The following is a 25,179-nucleotide window of genomic DNA, read 5'->3' on the forward strand; positions in this document are numbered from 1 at the left end:
AATGTCTCCTATCACTCAACTACTACTACTCAACTCTGCTGTGGTAGCAAGAAAGCAGCCATAGATAATATGCAAATTAATGAGCATGGCTGTGTTCCAACAAAACCTTATTCATGGACTGAAATTTCAGTTTCATGTAATTTTTCATATGTCACAAAATGTTATTTTTTTTTCATTTTTTCAACTATTTAAAAATGTAATAACCATTCTTAGCTCATGCTCTGTACAAAAATAGGCAATGAGTTGGGTATGGCCTGTAAGCCCTTGTTTGCCAGCGCCTGCTCTAGAAGACAGGATTCAGACTTCTGGGTGAAATCCATAGGGAAGAAATTTGGGGCTCAAAAGTTTTAAAAATGACTAGCGTTATAGGAAAATCGAATAGGTTGTCCAGGAACTACTACTTCTTCCAACTACTACTTTTTCACGTAGAGTATTCAAGCACTACTGGTTAGAGATGTCATAAGAGGACTCAGAAGTCTTATGTAGAACTGGACTTGATGTTTTATAAGTCTATAGGACAGTACTTTTGTCAAAGAGTTGCTTCTTCCACATAGCTATCATTCACCAATTACTTTACTGTCTCCCTTTTATTTTTGAAGATCTGTGAATTTGTCTTCCACTCCTCCCCACCTAACATTTGATGTTATCATCTCACTTTGTTCTCCATTGTTTTCATTTATGTACATCTTATTTCCCTTCCAGAAACCCAGGGGTTAATGTCAAAAGGGCAACGTTTGTCCAGCAGCTGCCACACTGTTGCCTAGCAACCATTAGGGGCCGCTGAGAATTACTGCACAAGCCTTTGTGAGAACATGGTTTGACCCAACCATCAGAGGGCAGAGTAAATGAGGATAATAATAATATATATAAACACCCTTTATTAAATATAAAAGCAGGATTTGATTCTGTTTTACAGAACACCATATTCTTGTTTATTTTCCTATAAAGAATTTACGCTTGCTTTAAGAAATTTCAGCTTCTTTTTCTCCCCTCTCTTTTACAGTGGTTTGGTCCTGCTACTTAAAACAGCATCCCTTATCATCAATCCTTCACAGGGGTCTGACTCTGTCTTACAGATTACTAGACCCTTTTCAATCTTCATCTTCCTCTTCTTTTCCTTCCCTCTCCCAGAGTGGTTTGATGGCACCTTATAGAAAAGCATCCCCATTCAACAATCTATGCATCTCAGTGGTCTGATTCTGTCTGGAGAGCATCAGCATATTTCCTCCTCCTGTCTCACACCAGTGATTTGATCCTGCGTTACTGAGCATCAGTTTATTTTAGCTCTTCCCCTGGGGTCCACAGTAGTTTGATCTTACCTCTTGGACTTTCTTATCCCCCCTCCAGCACCACCACCACAAATGGTGTGATCCTTAGCATCAGGTCCTTTTTCTCCCCCAACTGGTCTTCTAAGCAGATTGAAGCTGCTTCATCTCGTTCCTGATTTGTCCTGATTCCCTCAGTGGCTTGCTCCTGCATTAGTAATGTAAAATGGCCCAAATGGGTTTAAAATTGTCAGAAGTTGATCTTGATCAGTTCAAATATTTTTTGACGAAGAAACTCAGTTCTGGTCAGTACAAATCTATTTTGACCAGTTTAAACCAGTTCTGCAGAACTCGGGCCTGTGGTCGGTAAACCCAGGAAGATGGCTGAAGACTATACTGATCCAAGCCAAAGCAAAGAATCAGGTACTTAACAGAAGTTGATACTCAGCTGAGAACCAAAATAGAAAACAGATCAAATAAGAAGACAGGGAAATACAGGGGCTAGGGTTGGTTGAGGGGAGATACGAAAGAGGCTAGTTGCACCCAAAGTTGGACAACGTTTTATCTTTCTTTCTTTCTTTTTTTTTTTTAGAGATGAGAGGCCATTTTGAAGAGGTAATGCAGAGTTTTGGGCTTTGCCTTGGTTTGTCTGGGAAGCAGTATGTGACCTCACAGCATCCAGTAGTTTCATCTGGCTGGAGCTGAGACTAGGTTGTATGTGGCCCCAATGATTCTTGGCTCTGCATGCCAGCTCCTGAAGGCATTCTTTGTGTCTGGTCTCACATCAGGCCAAAGTTAGTGGAATACCAAACCATGAATGACAACTTTTCCATCTTTTTAACTGTAGCAGGTCATAACACTGTGTATCTGTTTAGGGATGCTATTTAGGGTAGAAGGAGGGATTGGTAAATCTTGAAGAAAAGAGCTAATTATAATAGGTAAGGCATGAAGTGAATGACTCAGCTAATTAGAATTCAGTTGAGGAGCATACCTTGCGATGTTTTAGAGGGCTGTGTAAGAGAAAGTGGTAGAACAATATCTAATCTCTCATACTTAGAACAGTATCTAATCTCTCATCTGCAAGACTGGCTATCTATTTCCTTGTTGTTTGTGGGCTGAGGTAGAAATTGGCCTGCGTTATCTGGATTTCTCCCATGTGGTTGCCTTTCTGTCCTTTGCTGGGACTGCAATGTGAAGGGTAGGGGCTGAAAAACATGGAGAATGAAGAATGAATTTTCTTGGATTGCAGCATTTCTAATTTGTGCACAATCTCTGCAGTGAGACACTGGGCCAGATGCTTTGATAACGACTGAGATAATGCTACAAGATTGAAGGTGGGGTTGGAGCTCTGTTTGGTGCAATATGTGTCAACATCTATTCTGCAGATGGATGAGGATCTATGGCTGTATACCTGAAAGGTTAAAAAGAAAGGTCTTTAGCATGGCATAGAAACTTGGCTGCTTGGAAAGGAAACTTATTCTTTTGTGAGATAACTTGGCTTAGGAACTTATGAGTTGAAAGATGTCTTTTAGGAAGATGGCTTTAGTTAGCCACTGCCTGTTTCCTGACAGGGAGGATGTCAGGCATTTTAATCAAGGCAGTCGAATGGTACTTCGAAATGCTGAGGTAGAAAACAAAGCAGAAGATTTGGAGTCAGATGAGAGCAGCTTTGACTCCTAGTTCTACTATTTCTTATGTGGACTTTGAGTAAATTAACCTCATAGAGACTTGGTTTCCTTACTTGTAAAATAAAGTTAATATTATCTGTCCTAAAAGATAAGAAGCTTAGCGTTTCATGCCTCGTGGTGCAAAGTAGCTGTTATTTAATATTTTTTTTTGATCAAACTAGATTGTGTGACAGAGATAATTATTATTATTATATTTTAATTTTTGAAATTATTATACTTTAAGTTCTAGGGTACATGTGCACAACGTGCAGGTTTGTTACATATGTATACATGTGCCATGTTGGTGTGCTGCACCAATTAACTCGTCATTTACATTAGGTATATCTCCTAAGGCTATCCCTCCCACCTGTCCCCTCTCCACAACAGGCCCCAGTGTGTGATGTTCCCCTTCCTGTGTCCAAGTGATCTCATTGTTCAATTCCCACCTATGAGTGAGAACATGTGGTGTTTAGTTTTCTGTTCTTGCAATAGTTCGCTGAGAATGATGGTCTCCAGCTGCATCCATGTTCCTACAAAGGACACAAACTCATCCTTTTTTATGACTGCATAGAATCCCATGGTGTATATGTGCCACATTTTCTTAATCCAGTCTGTCACTGATGGACATTTGGGTTGATTCCAAGTCTTTGCTATTGGGAATAGTGCCGCAATAAACATACGTGTGCATGTGTCTTTATAGCAGCATGATTTATAATCCTTTGGGTATACACCCAGTAATGGGATAGCTGGGTCAAATAGTATTTCTAGTTCTAGATCCTTGAGGAATCGCCACACTGTTTTCCACAATGGTTGAACTCGTTTACAGTCACACCAACAGTGTAAAAGTGTTCCTATTTCTCCACATCCTCTCCAGCACCTGTTGTTTCCTGATTTTTTAATGATTGCCATTGTAACTGGTGTGAGATGGTATCTCATGGTGGTTTTGATTTGCATTTCTCTAATGGTCAGTGATGATGAGCATTTTTTCTTGTGTCTGTTGGCTGTGTGAATGTCTTCTTTTGAGAAGTGTCTGTTCATATCCCTTGCCCACTTTTTGATGGGGTCCCTTGCTTTTATCTTGTAAATTTGTTTGAGTTTTTTATAGGTTCTGGATATTAGTCCTTTGTCAGATGAGTAGATTGCAAACATTTTCTCCCATTCTATAGGCTAGCTGTTCACTCTGATGGTAGTTTCTTTTGCTGTGCAGAAGCTCTTTAGTTTAATTAGATCCCATTTGTCAATTTTGGCTTTTGTTGCCATTGATTTTGCTGTTTTAGACATGAAGTCCTTGCCCATGCCTATGTACTGAATGGTATTACCTAGGTTTTCTTCTAGGGTTTTTATGGTTTTTGGTCTAACATTTAAGTCTCTAATCCATCTTGAATTAATTTTCATATAAGGAGTAAGGAAAGGATCCAGTTTCAGCTTTCTACTTATGGCTAGGCAATTTTCCCAGCACCATTGATTAAATAGTGAATCCTTTCATCATTTCTTGTTTTTCTCAGGTTTGTCAAAGATCAGATGGCTGTAGATGTGTGGTATTATTTCTGAAGGCTCTGTCCTGTTCCATTAGTCTATATCTCTGTTTTGGTACCAGTACCATGCTGTTTTGGTTACTGTAGCCTTGTAGTATAGTTTGAAGTCAGGTAGCGTGATGCCTCCAACTTTGTTCTTTTGGCTTAGGATTGTCTTGGCAATGCAGGGTCTTTTTTGATTCCATATGAACTTTAAAGCAGTGTTTTCCAATTCTGTGAAGAAAGTCATTGGTAACTTAATGGGGACAGCATTGAATCTATAAATTACCTTAGGCAGTATGACCATTTTCACAGAATTGATTCTTCCTATCCATGAGCATGGTATGTTCTTCCATTTGTTTGTGTCCTCTTGTATTTCACCGAGCAGTGGTTTGTAGTTCTCCTTGAAGAGGTCCTTTATATCCCTTGTATGTTGGATTCCTAGGTATTTTATTCTCTTTGAAGCAATTGTGAATGGGAGTTCATTCATGATTTGGCTCTCTGTTTGTCTGTTACTGGTGTATAAGAATGCTTGTGATTTTTGCACATTGATTTTGTATCCTGAGACTTTGCTGAAGTTGCTTATCAGCTTTAGGAGATTTTGTGCTAAGATAATGGGGTTTTTTTAAATATACAATCATGTCATCTGCAAAGAGGGACAATATGACTTCTTTTTTTCCTTTCTCTTGCCTGATTTCCCTAGCCAGAACTTCCAACACTATGTTGAATAGGAGTTGTGAGAGAGGGCATCCCTGTCTTGTGCCAGTTTTCAAAGAGAATGCTTCCAGTTCTTGCCCATTCAGTATGATATTGGCTGTGGGTTTTTCATAAATAGCTCTTATTATTTTGAGATACGTTCCATCAATATCGAATTTATTGAGAGTTTTTAGCATCAAGACTGTTGAATTTTGTCAAAGGCCTTTTCTACATCTATTGAGATAATCATGTGGTTTCTGTCTTTGGTTCTGTTTATATGCTGGATTACATTTATTGATTTGCGTATATTGAACCAGCCTTGCATCCCAGGGATGAAGCCCACTTGATCATGGTGGATAAGCTTTTTGATGTGTTGCTGGATTTGGTTTGTCAGTGTTTTATTGAGGAGTTTTGCATCGATGTTCATCAGGGATATTGGTCTAAAATTCTCTTTTTCTGTTGTGTCTCTGCCAGGCTTTGGTATAAAGATGATGTTGGCCTCATCAAATGAGTTAGGGAGGATTCCCTCTTTTTCTGTTGATTGGAATAGTTTCAGAACGAATGGTATCAGCTCCTCCTTGTACCTCTGGTAGAATTCGGCTGTGAATCCATCTGGTCCTGGACTTTTTTTGGTTGGTAGGCTATTAATTATTGCCTCAATTTCAGAGCCTGCTATTGGTCTATTCAGGGATTCAACTTCTTCCTGGTTTAGTCTTGGGAGAGTGTAAGTGTCCAGGAAATTATCCATTTCTTCCAGATTTTCTAGTTTATTTGTGTAGAGGTGTTTATAGTATTCTCTGATGGTAGATTTTATTTCTGTGGGATTGGTGGTGATATCCCCTTTATCATTTTTTATTGCATCTCTTTGATTCTTCTCTCTTTTCTTCTTTATTAGTCTTGCTAGCAGTCTATCAATTTTGTTGATCTTTTCAAAATCCATCTCCTGGATTCATTGATTTTTTGAAGGGTTTTTTGTGTCTCTGTCTCCTTCAGTTCTGTTCTGATCTTAGTTATTTTTTGCCTTCTGCTGGCTTTTGAATGTGTTTGCTCTCGCTTCTCTAGTTCTTTTAATTGTGATGTTAGGGTGTCAATTTTAGATTTTTCCTGCTTTCTCTTGTGGGTATTTAGTGCTATAAATTTCCCTCTACACACTGCTTTAAATGTGTCCCAGAGATTCTGGTATGTGGTATCTTTGTTCTCATTGGTTTCAAAGAACATCTTTATTTCTCCCTTCATTTCATATGTACCCAGTAGTCATTCAGGACCAGGTTGTTCAGTTTCCATGTAGTTGAATGGTTTTGATTGATTTTCTTAGTCCTGAGTTCTAGTTTGATTGCACTGTGGTCTGAGAGACAGTTTGTGTAATTTCTGTTCTTTTACATTTGCTGAGGAATGCTTTACTTCCAACTATGTGGTCAATTTTGGAATAAGTGTGATGTGGTGTTGAGTAGAATGTATATTCTGTTGGTTTGTGGTGGAGAGTTCTGTAGATGTCTATTAGGTCTGCTTGCTGCAGAGATGAGTTCAATTCCTGGATATCCTTGTTAACTTTCTGTCTCGTCGATCTGTCTAATGTTTACAATGGGGTGTAGAAGTCTCCCATTATTATTGTATGGGAGTCTAAGTCTCTTTGTAAGTCTCTAAGGACTTGCTTTATGAATCTGGGTGCTCCTGTATTGGGTGCATATATATTTAGGATAGTTAGCTCTTCCTGTTGAATTGATCCCTTTACCATTATGTAATGGCCTTCTTTGTCTCTTTTGATCTTTGATGGTTTAAAGTCTGTTTTATCAGAGACTAGTATTGCAACCCCTGCTTTTTTTTTGTTCTCCATTTGCTTGGTAGATCTTCCTCCATCCCTTCATTTTGAGACTATGTGTGTCTCTGCAAGTGAGATGGGTCTCCTGAATACAGCAAACTGATGGGTCTTGACTCTTTATCCGATTTTCCAGTCTGTGTCTTTTAATTGGACCTTTGAGTCCATTTACATTTAAGGTTAATATTGTTATGTGTGAACTTGATCCTGTCATTATGATATTAGCTAGTTATTTTGCTCATTAGTTGATGCAGTTTCTTCCTAGCGTCGATGGACTTTACATTTTGGCATGTTTTTGTAATGGCTGGTCCCGGTTGTTCCTTTCCATGTTTAGTGCTTCCTTCAGAATCTCTTGTAGGACAGACCCAGTGGTGACAAAATCTCTAAGCATTTGCTTGTCTGTAAAGGATTTTATTTCTCCTTCACTTATGAAACTTAGTTTGGCTGGATATGAAATTCTGGGTTGAAAATTCTTTTCTTTAAGAATATTGAATATTGGCCCCCACTCTCTTCTGGCTTGGAGAGTTTCTGCCAAGAGATTTGCTATTAGTCTGATGGGCTTCCCTTTATGGGTAACCCGACATTTCTCTCTGACTGCCCTTAACGTTTTTTCCTTCATTTCTACTTGGTAAATATGACAATTATGTGTCTTGGAGTTGCTCTTCTCGAGGAGTATCTTTTTGACATTCTCTGTATTTCCTGAATTTGAATGTTGGCCTGCCTTTCTAGGTTGGAGAAGTTCTCCTGGATGATATCCTGCAGAGTGTTTTCCAACTTTCTTCCATATTCCTTGTCAGTTTCAGGCACACCAATCAGATGTAGATTTGGTCTTTTCACATAATCCTATATTTCTTGGAGGCTTAGTTCCTTTCTTTTTACTCTTTTTTCTCTACATTTCTCTCTTGCTTCATTTCATCATTTGATCTTCAATCACTGATAATCTTTCTTCCAGTTGATCGAGTCAGTTACTGAAGCTTGTGCATTTTTCACGTAGTTCTCGTGTCATGGTTTTCATCTCTATTAGTTCTTTTAAGGTCTTCTCTGCATTGATTATTCTAGTTATGCATTCATCCATTCTTTTTTCAAGATTTTTAGTTTTTTTGCACTGGTTACGTAGTTCCTCCTTTAGCTCTGAGAAGTTTGATCGAGTGAAGCCTTCTTCTCTCAACTCGTCAACGTCATTCCCTGTTCAGCTTTGTTCTGTTTCTGACGATGAGCTGTGTTCCTTTGGAGGGGAAGATGTGCTCTGATTTTATGAATTTCCAGCTTTTCTGCACTGTCTTTTCCCCATCTTTGTGGTTTTATCTGCCTTTGGTCTTTGATGATGGTGATATACTGATGGGGTTTTGGTGTGGGAGTCCTTGCTGTTTGTTAGTTTTCCTTCTAACAGTCAGGACCCTCAGCTGCAGGTGTGTTGGAGTTTGCTTGAGGTCCACTCCAGACCCTGTTTGTCTGGGTATCCACAGCGGAGGCTACAGAAGATAGAATATTGCTGAACAGCAAGTGTTGCTGTCTGATTCTTGCTCTGGAAGCTTCGTCTCAGGGTGTACCCAGACATGTGAGGTGTGATGTGTTGGTCTGCACCTAGTGGGGGTTGTCTCCCAGTTAGGCTACTCAGGGGTCAGGGACCCACTTGAGCAGGCAGTCTGTCCATTCTCAGATCTCAGCTTCCGTGCTGGGAGAACCACAGCTCTCCTCAAAGCTGTCAGACAGGGACTTTTACATCTGCAGAGATTTCTGCTGCTTTTTGTTTTGTTATGCCCTGTCCCCAGAGATGGAGTCTACAGAGGCAGGCAGGCCTCCTTGAGTTGTTGTGGACTCCACCCAATTCGAGCTTCCTGGTGGCTTTTTTTATCTTCTTAAGCCTCAGCAATGGCAGGCACCCCTCCCCCAGCCTCGCTGCTGCCTTGCAGTTAGAACTCCAACTGCTGTGCTAGCAATGAGGGAGGCTCCGTGGGCATGGGACCCTCCAGGCCAGATGTGGGATATAATCTCCTGTTGTGCCTTTTGCTAAGACCCTTGGTAAAGCGCAGTATTAGGGTGGGAGTTACTCGATTTTCCAGGTGTTGTGTGTCTCAATTTCCCTTGGCTAGGAAAAGGAATGCCCTTCTCCCTTGTGCTTCCCAGGTGAGGCGATGCCTCACCCTGCTTCAGCTCTCACTGTTCGGGCTGGGAGCTGTGACAGAAATGATTATTGTATATGTGTGGAGGAATAATACATATTTAAGTTTGATGAAGGTAATTTCTGTTTAATTTTTCAGCACTGTTTCCCTCAAATGAAGCTACTTAACTGTTCTGAGGAGCAAAGGAGAAAAGTGCTCATTGAAGTATTTTATAAACCACAAAGCACAATATAGATGTGGGAAATTTTAATTTTTATAATAATATGTCAATTACTCTTAATGTGTCAATTAGAAAAGCCATAGCATACAATGTTTTCCAATGTTACAGGCTCATAGATTTCTTTGATTCCAGATACAGCTCTTGTCCTACTTCAGCATCCACTTTTGATTACCAGAAGTCCTGAGATATGACATGCAACCCAAAGTGACCCAAGGTGGGGGTTGGGAGGTGGGGATATCACAATATAAGTGTGAACAGAGAGATATGTGTATGAACAGAGTGGAGTATCACAATCTGTCCTGCAGCCATAGACATCTTGGAATTATCATATTGCATGGCCAATCTGGATTACCTTACCTGGATTCTGTCACCATTACTGAAAACAGCAGGATCAGGTAACGTTGCAACAGGAAGGGAAATGATGTGGGCCTTCAAGAATGTGGAGGTCTTGATTCTGTCATTCATAGTTGGGGTGGTAGTGGGTGGATGGGAGTCAGACAATACGGTAGAACCTCAGCTTGAAAATATTAAATTTTAATATATTTGTGGCTATTATAGCCCCTCAGGGACTGTGTCCTGTACTCAGATTTGTGGGCTGGGAAATGTGGCTTTTTTGCATACAGTCATTTAACGAATAGATGCGGGAGGCAATGATGATAGTTTATTTACATCGCAGAAAGGAACATGACAAAAATGTTTATTTTTATGACACCCTGGTGAGCAAGATGGAGGAAACATAAGCTAGAAGATTATTCCTTTAGTTGGAGTCTGAAAGGTTTTTTAAGTACTACTTATGTTGAGCACTTATTACATACCAGGCATTGTGCTAAGTACTTTATATGTATTAGTCATTTAGTCCTCATAACAGCCCTAGGAGCTGTATATTATTAGCTCCAACATACAGATGAAGAAACCATTTTCAGAAGTTGCTAATTATTTATTCTATGTTTCCCTGAGGTAGGAATTCTTAAAAAGGGCAAGAGATGAGGGCACATTCTCTAAGAGATTTATCAGAATCACTTGGATAAAGGTTTCTCCAAACTACACAGGCTTTTCCCTTTATTGAATTTTCTTCTAAGGAGTCCTGCCACTCCTCGGGTATCTCTGGTGTTTTGTGAGCTATTGTGATTAACGTAAATCGATGGTGGAAAGGTCTGTCAGGTATACTGAGGTAGGAGAAAATTTTGCTTCACTACTACAAAGAGAAGTCATTGGTGGTGAGTTGTAGGGCTCTGTACCTGACTTCACCTTGGTTTCAACATTTTAATTAATGGCTTGGATGGAGATGCAATAACAGCATACTCATTAAGTGTTAAGAGAGAACTGTAAAGCGAGGGTAAATATATATGATGGATGATAGAACCAGGAATCCAAGAATGTACTAAATTGCAAAGATGGTCCAAAAATAACAAAATAAATTTGATAAAAAATATGATATCTCGCACCAGTTTCATAAAAAAAATTAAAAATTAAAAAAATAAATAGCAACTCTACAGGATGGGTCTATGTTTAATGTGGCTGCCGAAAAAGTTAATGGAAATTGAGGCTACATTAATAGTAGTATAGTATGTTGGTTTGTTGCTGAGTTTGTAAAACCATACCTCAAGTATTTTGCTCAGATATGGCAGTTATCTTTCAAAGAGGAACACATACAAAATAGAGATTAAGAGAAGCCTTGAGTCTGGAGTGGGGGCATGGCTACTGTCTTCCAGTTTCTACAGCGTTGTCATGAGAAAGAGAATTTTATTTGTAAGGTTTGACTCCAAGAGACAAAATTAAGATTATTGGGTGGAAGTTACAGCAGAGCTGATTGAAGATGAAATGGGCAGTGTTAGAAGGGACTAAGTTCCCTGTCACAGGAAGCATTTAAGCAGATGCTCGCTGACTACGTGTTATGACTTTAAGTTTGCTATAAGAACTCAAATGCAGCCTGAATTGCTACAGTTAAGTAAATTAAGAATCACCATGAGTGGCATTTCTTCGGGTTTTGTTTTGGTTTTGGTTTTTGTGTTTGAGATCTTGCTCCATTCCCCAGGCTGGAGTGCAGTCGTGGTGTAATTATAGCTCAGTGCAGCCTTGAACTCCTGGGCTCAAGCTATCCTGCCTCAGCCTCCTGAGTAGCTGGGACTACAGGCACATGCCACCATATCTGGCTAAATGTTCTTTGGTTGATACTGGGGGCGATGATCAAAAAAATGTATAGGTTAGACCTTGATAGTAGCTGGTGAATCCAAGGAAACCCTGTCATGGCATTAAAGGATGATGTTGAAGGAAAAGAACATTTATTAAGTACCTAGTATATGCCTGGTGCTCTTACATGCATTATTTCTTAATTCTTTTGCAGATGAGAAAACTGAGGGTCAGAGAGATTAAGTGACAAGTCCAAGGTCATGCAGCTAGTAAGTGACTTTGGGGGGGGGCACATATCAGAACCCTGTGTGGGGAAATATGTCATGGAATTTCCACTTTTACCTGATTACTTCTCCAGTTGAATAAAGAGCTGGTATTGCCAGAGGTGAGTCAGGGCTGTGTGGACAAGTGCATCATGCTGGGCTGGGTGCCTGGAGTAGATGAGAATATCATGAAGATATATGATCAGCCTTTAGTCCAGCAGGTCCTGGAGAATGGTGTTGGAATGCAGCTGAGCTATTACACAGGCTGAATGGCATGAGCATTTATTCATAATGTCTGTACCTTATACAGAGCTCTGTCTTCCACAGACTCTCATAATGGCACAGTTGTAAGAGAATGTAGAGATCTTTTTTTTAAATATCAAGGAAAATGTGATACAGAGAGTGGAAGGGACTTCTCCAGCTTCTTCCACTTAATAATTTTTGCCCCCGATTTTCAAGGGATTTATTTCTTAAAATGTAATCTAGAAAATTCAGGATTCAAGCTTCTTAGAGCAGGAAGGATCAATTCTGCAGTAAAACTTGCTACTCTGTTTCAGAGCTACAAGATATATATGTAATGTTCTGGGTTTTTTTTTTCTCTTTAATATTATAAAAGGCAGTATAACAAAAATGGAAAGAGCATAAGCTTCAGAGTCAGACAGATTGGGTTTAATTTCTTTACTGGGACCCAGGGGAAATTCTTTAACTTCGTTGAGCCTCAGATTCTTCATTTGTGAAAATGAGAAGAATAGTTATATTTCAGTCAAGTAGAGTTTTAGGTTCCTGTGGAAAATCTACTTGGAGAGATCTAGGGAAGGCTGAAACTCCAGAGAACTATCCCATCTGGATGCATACATTTGAGAATCAATAGCCAAGGAGGAATTATATAAAACCATAAGCATAGATGGCATAATAGTTGTACATATTTTGGGGGTACATGTGATGTTTTAACACAAGCATGTGACATGTAATGATCAAAAAAGGGTAATTAGGGAATCCATATCCTCAATAATTTATTATTTCTTTGTGTTAGGAACATTCCAATTTCACTGTTTTAGTTATTTTGAAATATACAATAAATTATTGTTCACCATAGGCACCCTATTGTGCTATCGAACACTAGCTCTTATTCTTTCTATCTAACCGTATTTTTGTATCCATTAACCAACCCATCTCTATCCCCTGACTTCCTACTACCCTTTCCAGCCTCTGGTAACTGTCATTCTACTCTGTATCTCCACGAGTTCTTTTTTTTTTAGCTTCCACATATGAGTGAGAACATGCAATATTTGTGTTTTTGTGTGTGGCTTAAATAAGGTGTCTTTAAACAGAAACACACATAAACAAAGATTGTGTTTTGATGGGTTGATGAAAATGTGACCAGAGGCTCACAGGAGCCTAACTATGTATTTCTCCAGGAGCAGTGGTTCAGTATTTATTAATTCAGTGTTTGTAGTGGCTTTATAAAACATAGCAACTGTGAATAATAAGAATCAACTGCATATAATAATTATTATCTAACATGTTGATTATATCAAAATACATGTAATTAATAAGAAAAACGGGAAGATCTCAATAAAAATGGGCAAAGGAGGTGTATAAGTTATTAACAGAACAGGAAAAACAAACCACATATATTAACATTATTGAAAAAATCTTGTCTGGGCACGGTGTCTCACGCCTGTAATCCCAGCATTTTGGGAGGCCGAGGCGGGCAGATAGCCTGAGGTCAGAGGTTCCAGCCAGCCTGGTCAACATGGCGAAAACCTGTCTCTACTGAAAATAAAAAAGTTAACCGGACACGGTGGTGGGCACCTGTAATCCCAGCTGCTCAGAAGGCTTAGGCAGGAGAATAGCTTGAACCCAGGAGGCGGGTGTTGCAGTGAGCCAAGATCGTGCCATTGCACTCCAGCCTCGGTGACAGAGTGAGATTCCATCTCCCCTCCCCCCCAAAAAAGGAAAAGAAAAACTAATAATGACATGTCATTTTTGTCACCTATCAAATTAGAAAAAAATAGAAAAAATAATAGTTTATGCTGCTGAGAGTACAATGAGGTGGTCATTCTTGTACAGTGCCAGTGGGTTAGATTGGTAGGTACATCATTTTTGGAAGAGTTTAATGTTATCTATCAACATCTCTAAGTATAGAGATTCAGATAAATAAGAGATTCATGTAAAGATTTACATGCCTTCAAATAACATTATTTGTAAAAACAAAAATGGGAATAAAAAGAAAAATGCCCCAAAATAGGGGAACAAATATATTACAGATGGAAACAAGATGAGAGACTTACAAAACTATTAAGAATATTTTAAAGAAAAGTTAATGACATGGGAAAATGTTCATGATTTAATTGAAATGAATCAGATTATGATACAGATAATGGAAATTAAAATATGCCAAAATCATATGTGCAAAAGTAAATCAACATGAAAATAAATAAGCTTATTCAAGAGTAAAGTATATTTTATTTTACATGTCTTTAATTGTTAACCAGGAACTAGGGGGTCTAGAGGATACCCTTACCTGCTGCTTGGTAACCATCACTTTAACATTACTCAGTTGGGCATATTTTAGGAGGTGGGACAATGAGTTTTGTCAGAACAAGGATTTGGGTATCACTTTCTCACTCCCCATCCCATGTCTTCCTTTATCTCCCCTCTCCTCCCTCTCTTCCTCCACCTTTTGTAATACAGAGAAAGGTAAGATTCATTAAGACTTGGGTGGAAAGAGTTAACATGGGCAGAATCTTGGAAGACTTCAAGAAGAAGGTGGAATTCAAACTGAGTCATGAATAGGTAGGGTTTTTCTAGGGGAAAAATGCAGGTTAGATCATAACCTTTTTAGTTTCTAAATGTCAATGATATTACCCTATACTATAAAGGCAATGCCTTTGAGAGGTACTGAGTGGTTTTCCTTTGGGACAGCTGTATTTGGAATTTCCTAGTGCCTTTCCTTCAGGTAAGTTTTCATATTCTGAAGCTCTGATCTTGGGATCAATATAGGATAGATACAGAAAAATTTCAAGAATTTGACATTGTTTTGATAAACCAAGTACGTAATATGGGGAGTGGATTAAGGTTGATGGGGTGGTGGAGTGGTAGGGTGGCTGGGAGATATTGGGGAGAGGAGAAAGGAACAAATATTTGATGAGCCTGCTAATTGTTACCATACTTATTTCATTTTACCAAACGTACCTAAAAACCGTATAAAGAAGACAGGTATTCCAATTTTGAAGAAGTCATGAGGGCCTAATGGAGGATGGGGTAGTGAAGATGAGGAGTAGATACATGTGACTTATATTTTCAAAATAAAATTGAAAATAGCAGTGGCAGGTATGGAGGTAATGTTAACTGGCTTAATTGTGATGTACAGAAAACCACTGGGACTCTGGTTAGTAACAGGTTTCCTATCAATGTTCAGTGTCTTTGAGCCTGGGTCAGCTTGGGAAGATGGAAAGGCTGTTAATGAAGGTGGGGACTTAAGAGGAAGAGTATGTTGGAGGGAAGATGATATTCCCTAATTCCTCAATGCCTCTTCTGTGCTTGTCAGTTCGCACTGCCCTTCTTATTGTATTCTACCATATTGTCAAGGCACTCCATATATGTAAATATTTATAAATGCATCTTTGGGAGGATACATAAAGAACTGAAACTTTTAACAGTGATTGCCTCTAGAAAAGGGAACTTGGTAGGATTGGGAAGAACCCTTACTTTCACTTGGCATTTTTTGAACTATGTATCATATACATGTGTTACCTACTTAAAAAAATAATATTATAAAACAGATGAAAAATAAAATAGGAAAACCTAATACCTCCCCAATACATTTCCATATTCTGCACTTTATTCACAAAATTCTTCTGTGTCCTATGCCCTTACTTGTCCATGAAACCCTTCCCTGACCATTCTAATTCATATCCTAGCCTTTCTGACTACTTGGTGTAGGAACCAACCGGAAGAAGGAAATGGGACTAGAAAGTTCAAACTATTCTTGCAGAATATTAGTGGAGAAAGGAAGGATACTAGGTAATGTGGAAACTTCGGATCCAGAGAGGGTTTCTAATTTAGGTCTTATTTGTGGCTAGGAGAGATATTTGCACCTGTCTAATAGGTGTAGAGGGAAAGACTGGAGAGAGGGGAGAGAAATTGAAGACAAAGGAAATGGAGAGGTTGTAAACAGGCTTACCAAAAACTATCAGCCATGTTGGGATAGAGTTAAAAATGAATGTATTTCTAGAGAACTGCTCAGAAATGGTTTTGAAAGCCTGAAAAGCTCTCCTTAAGGAACCAGATTTCAGAACAGGCTTCTCTCTGGCCATTTCCTACAGCAACTCTTCACAATTAGTCTTTTTGGGTCTGCTGAGTTCTATCAAGCATTCATTCAACAAATGTTGAATGACCATTATGAGTAAAGAAACGGCACAGGGCAAGGGTTGTGTGGCTTAATTAAATATATTGACTTGACATTCGCAAAGGAAAGAAAGGTTCTGTGAGAAAAAGTTGCTTAAATATAGGTTTTGTGATGAATTCAAGTCCACAGAGCCAATACAGTGCTTGGTTCCTAGTAGGTGTCCAGTAAGTGTTTGTGACATAATTTGTTTATTGAGGACCTCCTATCAATCAAGCACTGTGCTAGGCTCTGGGACTACATAGATAAGTTATTCAACATCCTACATTTTGAGGTACTTAGGCCTAGTGGTGATTCAGTAGAGTGATTCATATTATGACAAAGGTACAAACAGGGGTAGGAGAGGATCTACCCCAGAAACAGAAACAGATGTCAGTGTGTTGAGGGGTGAAAATGAAAAGAGTAAGTGAAGACAGTGAATGCAAACTGTTCTTAAAAAGTTTTTAAACTGTTCTTAAACTGTTTTTAAAAGGCCTGGTTAGAAAGAAAAGGAGAAACAGGGCAACAAACAGAGAAAGAGATAAGGTGGAGGGACTGTTTCTTAAATGATGGGAGGTTTGAGCATATTATTGTGCAGAGGACAAAGAACCATTGGAGAGGGAAGGAGTGAAGATTCGAAGTTAGGACAGTGATCGATGAGAAGAGATGTCTGAATATACAGGAGGAGATGGAAGAGAAAGTTGGCCAGGAACTCTTGAAGAAGTTATCATGTGGCACCAATAACTCTCCTGAAGCAGGAAACCATAAATTTCCAGGTGGTACCAGGTCAGAATGTGGCAAGTTAAAACTAGAGAAAAGAAAATGGTTGCAATAATAGATTACAGAGCCCAGGTAAGTCAGAAAAAATAATTAGGATGGACTGATAAACTGATAGAAACCAAGATACCATAGAAGAGTAGTATGGGTGAGGAAGTAAAAGCCCTTACTGGAAAATAAAAGTAGCTGAAGAGTAGGATACACGAATTTAAGATTTCAGAAGTAGAGCTGTTCTGGGTGATGAAAAGACCCTGCTTGGGCCATGGATGTGGATAAATGAAATGTAGAAAAGGTCACTGGAATTGAGTCAAGCAAGTGGGGCTTTATGGTTAATCCCCATGGAAGCCCCTCTGTGATTGCACAAAGATTTGTACCAGAAGTCAAATGTTCAATTTATGTTTGTCAGAAACCAGGAAGTGAAGAGATGTCAGTGATGAGACTCCTTGGCAGGGAAATGCTAATTGTCTTAGTTGTCATTCACCCACCCTCCCAAATAAAGAGACAGGTGAGAGAAGGTGTGCTGCATATCTGTGAGCTTGGCTTCCCCTTCTCTAAGAGCTTCGAAGGGAATGAGATGGCAGACTCGAGTTGCTTAGGGAGTTTAATCTGTGAATGTGTAGTTCAGCCTGTCCTAGTGGCACCAGGTGCATGCAGATGTAGCCAGCAAGATAAGGCAGTTCAATGTCTGTGGCCAGCTGGAAACATGCAACTCCTCAGAAGTGGTGAGAGGTGTAGGAATGAAGAGGAACTGAGTCACACAAAGGAGATGAAAACAACACGTCTGGGCTGAGTAATTCTCCAGAAAGTGTGGTGAGCTGGCGGTCTGTCCATGTGTTTCCATCATCTTTACAAGAACAGTAGTGAGTAATAACATATGAAACAGTTTATCACTGATGCTTTGAGACGAACATCAGGCAGAGAAGACAAGTTTTCCATGTGTCTAGGAGAGCTTTTGAGGTACAATTTTGGTTACCAACTGTCTCCACAGTTTAGATCTTGTGGAGAAAATATTCCAGAGGAAGAGTAGTGACAGCAACTCCTATCTTTGGAGGAACCTGTGAAGAAAACCCAGAGAAAATAGGGAATAGCTTCAGGAAGCCCTAAGCTGTCCTCTTTCACAATGGCAACAATAATAGTGATGATGACAACAGCTGACACTTATGTAGCACTTACTCTATGCCAGGCACTGTTTTAAGCACTTTATTCATATTATTTCTTTCAGTGCTTAAAATAATCCTTTGAGGTAGGTATTAATATCCTACTTTTCCTAAGAGAACAACACATTGTTACAATTCCCAGGATCTCTCCCTACTTACCCCTACTTACTATGGCTTGGCTTATGGGTATGTAACAGAGGTAGAGACTGGTGGCCTGGCTGAATCTTTGAAGATTATTTTGGCCACATGGTAAAGACCACGCCATGTGAATCAGGTGTTGCTCTGAAGCAAACCTGACAGACAGAGAAGCCCTCACAAAGGTTTTATAAATCCAAAATTATAATTATGTGTGTGTGTGTGTGTTTGTAAATGTAGATTATCTCTGGTATCACAAGGTAACACAAGGAACTTTTAACAGTGTTTTCTTCTAGCAAAGTTAACTGACTTTCAAATTGTATATAGCCTTTTGAATATGTTAGAATTGTTTACCACGTGCATGCACTTCCCTTTCAAAATCTAAAACAAAACAAAAACCTCCAAACAAATGGTAAAAAAGAATACATTTCTAATAATCTTTTGAAAACTCCATTTCCTCATCTTCCCATTTTCCCCTAAATAATACTGTCTCACTCCTATGCTTATGACAGGACTTTGGATAAGGGAAAGAAACTTAACAGGAGCGAAGCTTGCTGCTGCAATTTTTACCATGTTTTCTGAGTTGTATTTCATCCTGTAACACTCCAAACAAGCCCATAACAAACCTCAAACGTGTACATTCTCAATTTTGTATTCCAAATATATAACACTGCAAATATGTCCACAACAAATCTCAATAGTATACATTCTATACTTTATATTCCAAATAGAGAAACAAAGAGACATTTGTGACCATTTCTATTTACTTTTATTTGAATGGAGGTTATAACTAGGTTTGAGTTCTAGTGAGTGTTTGCTTTAACTAAAACATTCTATTCCAATTAGCCTGACCAACTTAAAGCAAAGAAAACCATCATGTAGAAGTCTGGCCTTTCAAAAGAATTTTCTGTAGCCTTGGAATTCATTGCAAATTCTGTTTTAATATTAGACATGTACACACTTATGCTATATGCAGTGGCTTAGTTTTGCCTGTGCTCCTTCATCTTTGCCAATGCCATCTTGCGTCTTCCCTTCAAGGTCATATGCCAGTCCTCTTAAAAGTGAAATTATTTTCCTGGTTCAACTTTCCCACACAGTCCAGAGCCTCTCTGTATTACCAGCTCAAACTCTTCCTCTCATTTCTGTTTGTCTGAGGGAGCTGTTTATTATTGTTAAGTTTCAAGGTGAATTTAAAAATCTCTAAGGTCACCTCCTGCTCTGTAAGTCTTTGGTTCACTTGAAGGAACTATTTCACATTCCAAAGGCAAACCTCCCTCTACTGGTCCTCCTCCTCTACCTTCCTTAGGATTTATTGTCAAGGGTTGAATATACTTATTTTTCCAGGGGCAGCCCAGGGAATTCACACAGCTTAAACCAAAGAAATGGATTATTAACTTTAACAGTGAAATGTCTCGTCTCAAAGAGGCTGATGTTCGGGTGGAGGCCTTCATAGTGTCTCTTGCATCCATTCACCTTTGTAAACATCTGTTCTTCCCCTAACCTAAGTAAGGAATAGATCAACAGAACAAAACTCCATCATTCTTGTGGAGCTTCCCTTGATATTCCTCCACATCTCAATATTATCTTTGCACTTTTGAGGTTGTCTGCTAAAGCAGGCTTGCTTGGTCTGGTTACTGTGTAGATTACAGCCACATTGTTAAAAAGGCCTCCAAAACATAGGTCATTTGAAGCCACCATGCTCTTGAATGGGTTCTTCTGGCTCCAGGTCCCTGGTTGGGGGTTTCATCTTATGTATTTGTACTGCCCCAAAACTAGTTGTTGCTGACCTCAGAATCAGATTGAGAATTCTGGGAAAATTAAATCCTTATGCTCTGCCCTAAGGCAAAACGCTCCCTTTTATTACCTTAAGTGCCCTATTTCCATTAACCGCTTTATTTTTCCGGGTGAAAATTAATACCACATTTAAGGAAGATAAAGTCACATGGTCTCCAATACCAATATCAAACACTGAGTGTTACATAGTGGGAAGTAAGAGACAAGAAGAATAGCTCTGCTGTCTGAGGCTAAGGTCCTGGACCTGTAGCACTATTCTAACTTAGGCTAGGTTAGAAGAGATCCCTTGCTTGGAAAATTGGAACACACACACGCATGCGCGTACACCCTCCCCCCGACACCCCCATGCCCCCGACACACACACATACACACACACACACACACACGTAAAATTGTCTCAGGCTTCTCTTCTAAACAGATGGCATGACAACAAAAGGGAGAAGTAGAGGGCTCTGGTAGGACCTGGAATGATGTTTTCTCCTCTTCTTAGTCCTAAGGGTGATCCAGCTGTGTCCTAGCTGGTAAAGTCTACTTGGCCCTGGTGTCAACATTAATTGACAGCAATGGCAAAAGCCCACAGATGACTGAGTCACATAATCAGAAAGATGCTCTAGAGGTTTTTTAATTGACCCAATTGTTCTTTCCTCTGCCCTTGGCTCCCATGAAGGATTATACCTAAAACAAGCTCTTACCTGCAGAACTTGTCAGGAAAGGCTCTAGGATTATTATTTTCATTGACACTCAGGGAAAGCGGAGTACAAAAAAGCAAAGTAATTGGCAACTCAGCTTTACTTGCCAGCCTGGCTGCACATGAGATTAGGCTTGGAATGTCAACTTTCCAGAAAACACACATGGACAGAGAGAAAACAATTAAGAAGAGAGTGAGGACAGATTGGGGTCTTCAAATAAGCCATCCGAGTTGTGAAGCTTCTGGTGTCTCCCTGCTGCCTTCTATCTATATGAAAATTTCACTTCTGATAAAGTCTCCCTCCCCAAGGTCTCCAGGCCCCCAATCACTTCTTACTCATGGTTCTCAGTAGCTCTCTGAGCTTTGGGACAAACAGCTTGGGGATGAGTGCACACACATATGTCCATTTTGTAGAACACTTCTTCAATCATAACCAGAGAAAGACATTTTTTAAAAAAATTTCTTCTAAAAAATGGGATACATATGCAGAACGTACATGTTTGCTAAATAGGTATACGTATGCCATGGTGGTTTGCTGCACCTATTGAACCGTCCTCTAAGATCCCTCCCCTCACCTCCCACCTCTTAACAGGCCCTGGTGTGTGTTATTCCTCTCTCTGTGACCATTGTTCTCAATGTTCAACTCCCACTTATGAGTGAGATGTTGTAGTATTTGGTTTTCTGTTCCTGTATTAGTTTGCTAAGGATGATGACTTCCAGCATGATCCATGTTCCTGCAAAGGGTGTGATATCATTCTTTTTTATGGCTGCATAATATTCCATGGTGTATATGTACCACATTTTCTTTATCCAATCTAACATTGATGGGCATTTGGGTTGGTCCCATGTCTTTGCTATTGTAAATAGTGCTGCAGTATACACACATGTCTATGTGTCTTTATAGTAGAATGATTTATATTCCTTTGGGTATATGCTCAGTAATGGGATTGCTGGTTCAAATAATATTTCTGGTTCTAGATCCTTGAGGAATCACCCCCACTATCTTCCACAATGGTTAAACTAATTTATATTCCCACCAAGAGTGTAAAAGCACTCCAATTTCTCTACAGCCTCGCCAACATCTCTTGTTTCCTAACTTTTTAATAATTGCCATTCTAACTGGCATGTGACAGTACATCATTGTGATTTTGATTTGCATTTCTCTGATGATCAGTGATGTTAAGCTTTTCTTTTTTTCATGTTTTTTTGGCTGCGATGTTAGTTTCTTTTGCTGTGCAGAAGCTTTTTAATTAGATCCCATTTGTCCCATTTTTCAATTTTGGCTTTTGTTGCCATTGCTTTTGGCATGCCTTATATGGTACTGCCTAGATTATCTTCTAGGGTTTTTATGGTTTTGGGTTTTACATTTAAGTCTTTAATTCATCTTGAGCTAATTTTTCTATAAGGTGTAAGTAAGGGATCCAGTTTCTGTTTTCTGAATATGGCTAGCCAGTTTTCCCAGCACCATTTACTGAATAGGATATTCTATCCCCATTGCTTGTTTTCGTCATGTTTGTCAAAGATCAGATGGTTGTAGCAGTGTGGTGTTATTTCTGGGATCTCTGTTCTGTTCCATTGGTTTATATGTCTGTTTTGGTACCAGTACAATGCTGTATTGGTTACTGTAGTCTTGTAGTATAGTTTGAAGTCAGGTAGTGTGATGCCTCCAGCTTTGTGGTTTATTTATTTATTTATTTATTTATTTATTTATTTATTTATTTATTTTATTTTTGGCTTAGGATTGTCTTGGCTCTATGGGGACTTCTTAGATTCCATAAGAAATTTAAGGGCGATCTGGCAAGATGACTGAACAGGACAACTCCAGTTTGCAGCTCCCTGTGAGATCAATGCAGAAGGAGGTGATTTCTGCATCTCCAACTGAGGTACCAGGTTCATCTCATTGGGACTGGTTAGGCAGTGGGTGCAGTCCATGCAGGGTAAGCAGAAGCAGGGTGGGGCATTATCTCACCTGGGAAGTACAAGGGGCCATGGACCTCACTCCCAAAGCCAAGGGAAGTGTGAGGCACTGTGCTGTCTGGTCGAGATACGATGCTTTTCCCATGGTTTTTGCAACCCGCAGACCGGAAGATCCCCTCATGTGCCTACACCACCAGGGCCCTGAGTTTCAAGCACAAAACTGGGCGGCTGTTTGGGCAGACACTGAGCTAGCTGCAGAAGGTTTTTTTGTTTTTGTTTTTTTTTTTTTTTTCCCACTTGGAAACTCAGTGAGACAGAACCATTCACTCCCATGGAAAGGGGGATGAAGCCAGGGAGCCAAGTGGTCTCGCTCAACAGGTCCCACTCCCACAGAGCCCAGCAAGCTAAGAACCACTGACCTGAAATTCTCTCTGCCAGCACAGCAGTCTGAACTCGACCTGGGATAATCAAGCTTGGTGGAAGGAGGGGCATCCACCATTACTTAGGCTTGAGTAGGAGATTTCCCCCCAACAGTGTTAAGAAGGCTTAAGTGTTTGGAACTCACCACAGTGCAGCAAAGGGGCCATGGACAGACCACCTCTCTAGAGTCCTCCTCACTGGGCAAGGCATCTCTGAAAGAAACGCAACAGCCTCAGTCAGGGGCTTATAGATAAAACTCCCATCTCCCTGGGACAGAGTAGCTAGGGGAAGGTGCAGCTGTGGGCACAGCTTCAGCAGACTTAAACATTCCTGCCTGCTGGCTCTGAAGAGAACAGTGGATCTCTCAGCACAATGTTTGAGGAGTGCCTGTCCAGGAGGAAGCTTCTAGAAGAAGGAGCAGGCAGCAATCTTTGCTGTTCTGCAGCCTCTGCTAGTGATACCCAAGCAAACAGGTTCTGGAGTGGACCTCCAGCAAACTCCAGCAGACCTGCAGAAGAGAGGCCTGACTGTTAGAAGGAAAACTGACAAACAGAAACTAATAACCTCAACATCAACACAAAGGACCCCCATGCAAAAGCCCCATCCAAAGAACATTGGCATCAAAGATCAAAGGTAGATAAACCCATGAAGCTGAGGAAAACCCAGCACAAAAATGCTGAAAATTCCCCAAACAAGAATACCTCTTCTCCTTCAAATGATTGCAACTCCTCTCCAGCAAGAACACAAAACTGAATGGAGAATGAGTTTGATGAATTGACAGACGTAGGCTTCAGAAGGTGGGTAATAACAAACTCCTCTGAGCTAAAGTAGCATGTTTTAACACAATGCAAGGAAGGTGAGAACCTTCATAAAAAGTTACAGGAACTGCCAGCTAGAATAACCAGTTTAGAGAAGAACATAAATGACCTGATGGAGCTGAAAAACACAGCACAAGAACTTCGTGAAGCATACACAAATATCAATAGCTGGATCAATCAAGTGGAAGAAAGGATATCAGAGATTAAAGATCAACTTAACAATGTAAAGTGTAAAGACAAGATTAGAGAAAAAAGAATGAAATGGAATGAACAAAGCCTTCAAGAAATATGAGACGGTGTGAAAAGACCAAACTAACAATTGATTGGTGTACCTGAAAGTGATGGGAGAATGAAACCAAGTTGGAAAATATACTTCAAGATATTTTCCAAGAGAACTTCCCCAACTCAGCAAGACAGGCAAACAGTCAATTTCAGGAAATACAGAGAGCACCACAAAGATATTTTTTAAGAATAGTAACTCCAAGACACATAATAGTCAGATTCTCCAAGATTGAAACAAAGGAAAAAATGTTAAGGGAAGCCAGAGAGAAAGGTCAGATTACCTACAAAGGGAAGTCCAACAGACTAACAGCAGATCTCTCTGCAGAAACCCTACAAGCTAGAAGAGGGTGGGGGCCAATATTCAACATTCTTAAGCAAAAGAATTTTCAACCAAGATTTCATTTCCAGCCAAACTAAGCTTCATAAGAGGAGGAGAAATAAAATCCTCTACAGACAAGCAAACCCTGAGGGATTTTGTCACCATCAGGCCTGCCTTACAAGAGCTCCTGAAGGAAGCACTAAATATGGAAAGGAAAAACCAGTAGCAGCAACTAAAAAAACACACCAAAATGTAAAGACCAATGACACTATGAAGAAACTGCATCAACTAATATGCAAAATAACCAGTTATTATCATGAAGAGAGGAGAAAATTCACACATAACGATATTAACCTTAAATGTAAATGAGCTAAATGCCCCAATTAAAAGACACAGATTGGCAAATTGGATAGAGTCAAGACCCAATGGTGTACTGTATTCAGGAGACCAATCTCATGTGCACTCACATAGGCTCAAAATAAAGGGATTGAGGAATATTTACCAAGCAAATGGAAAGCAGAAAAAAGCAGGGGTTGCAATCCTAGTCTCTGACAAAACAAACTTTAAACCAACAAAGATAAAAAAAGACAAAGAAGGGCATTACATAATAGTTAAAGGATCAATGCAATAAGAAGAGCTTATATATATATATATATAAAAAATACAGGAGCACCCAGATTCATGAAAAAAAGTTCTTAGAGACCTACAAAGAGACTTAGATTCCCACACAATAATTGTTGGAGACTTTAACACTCTAGTGTCAATATTAGACAGATCAACAATACATA

At 39.6% G+C, this 25,179-nt stretch overlaps 1 long non-coding RNA gene across 1 annotated transcript in view; it reads left to right on the forward strand.

Annotated features, from left to right (window-relative positions):
* Positions 1-1,386: 1,386 nt before the first annotated feature.
* The window catches only part of LOC119621121 (uncharacterized), a 170,059-nt gene continuing 146,266 nt past the window's right edge, over positions 1,387-25,179 (forward strand). The window contains exons 1-2 of the long non-coding RNA XR_012091844.1: positions 1,387-1,688; positions 14,392-14,493. This is a non-coding gene — a long non-coding RNA (uncharacterized lncRNA). The remainder of the gene's footprint in view (positions 1,689-14,391; positions 14,494-25,179) is intronic.

The sequence above is a fragment of the Chlorocebus sabaeus genome, chromosome X (genome assembly GCF_047675955.1).
Source record: "Chlorocebus sabaeus isolate Y175 chromosome X, mChlSab1.0.hap1, whole genome shotgun sequence".
Classification (NCBI taxonomy): Eukaryota; Metazoa; Chordata; class Mammalia; order Primates; family Cercopithecidae; genus Chlorocebus; species Chlorocebus sabaeus.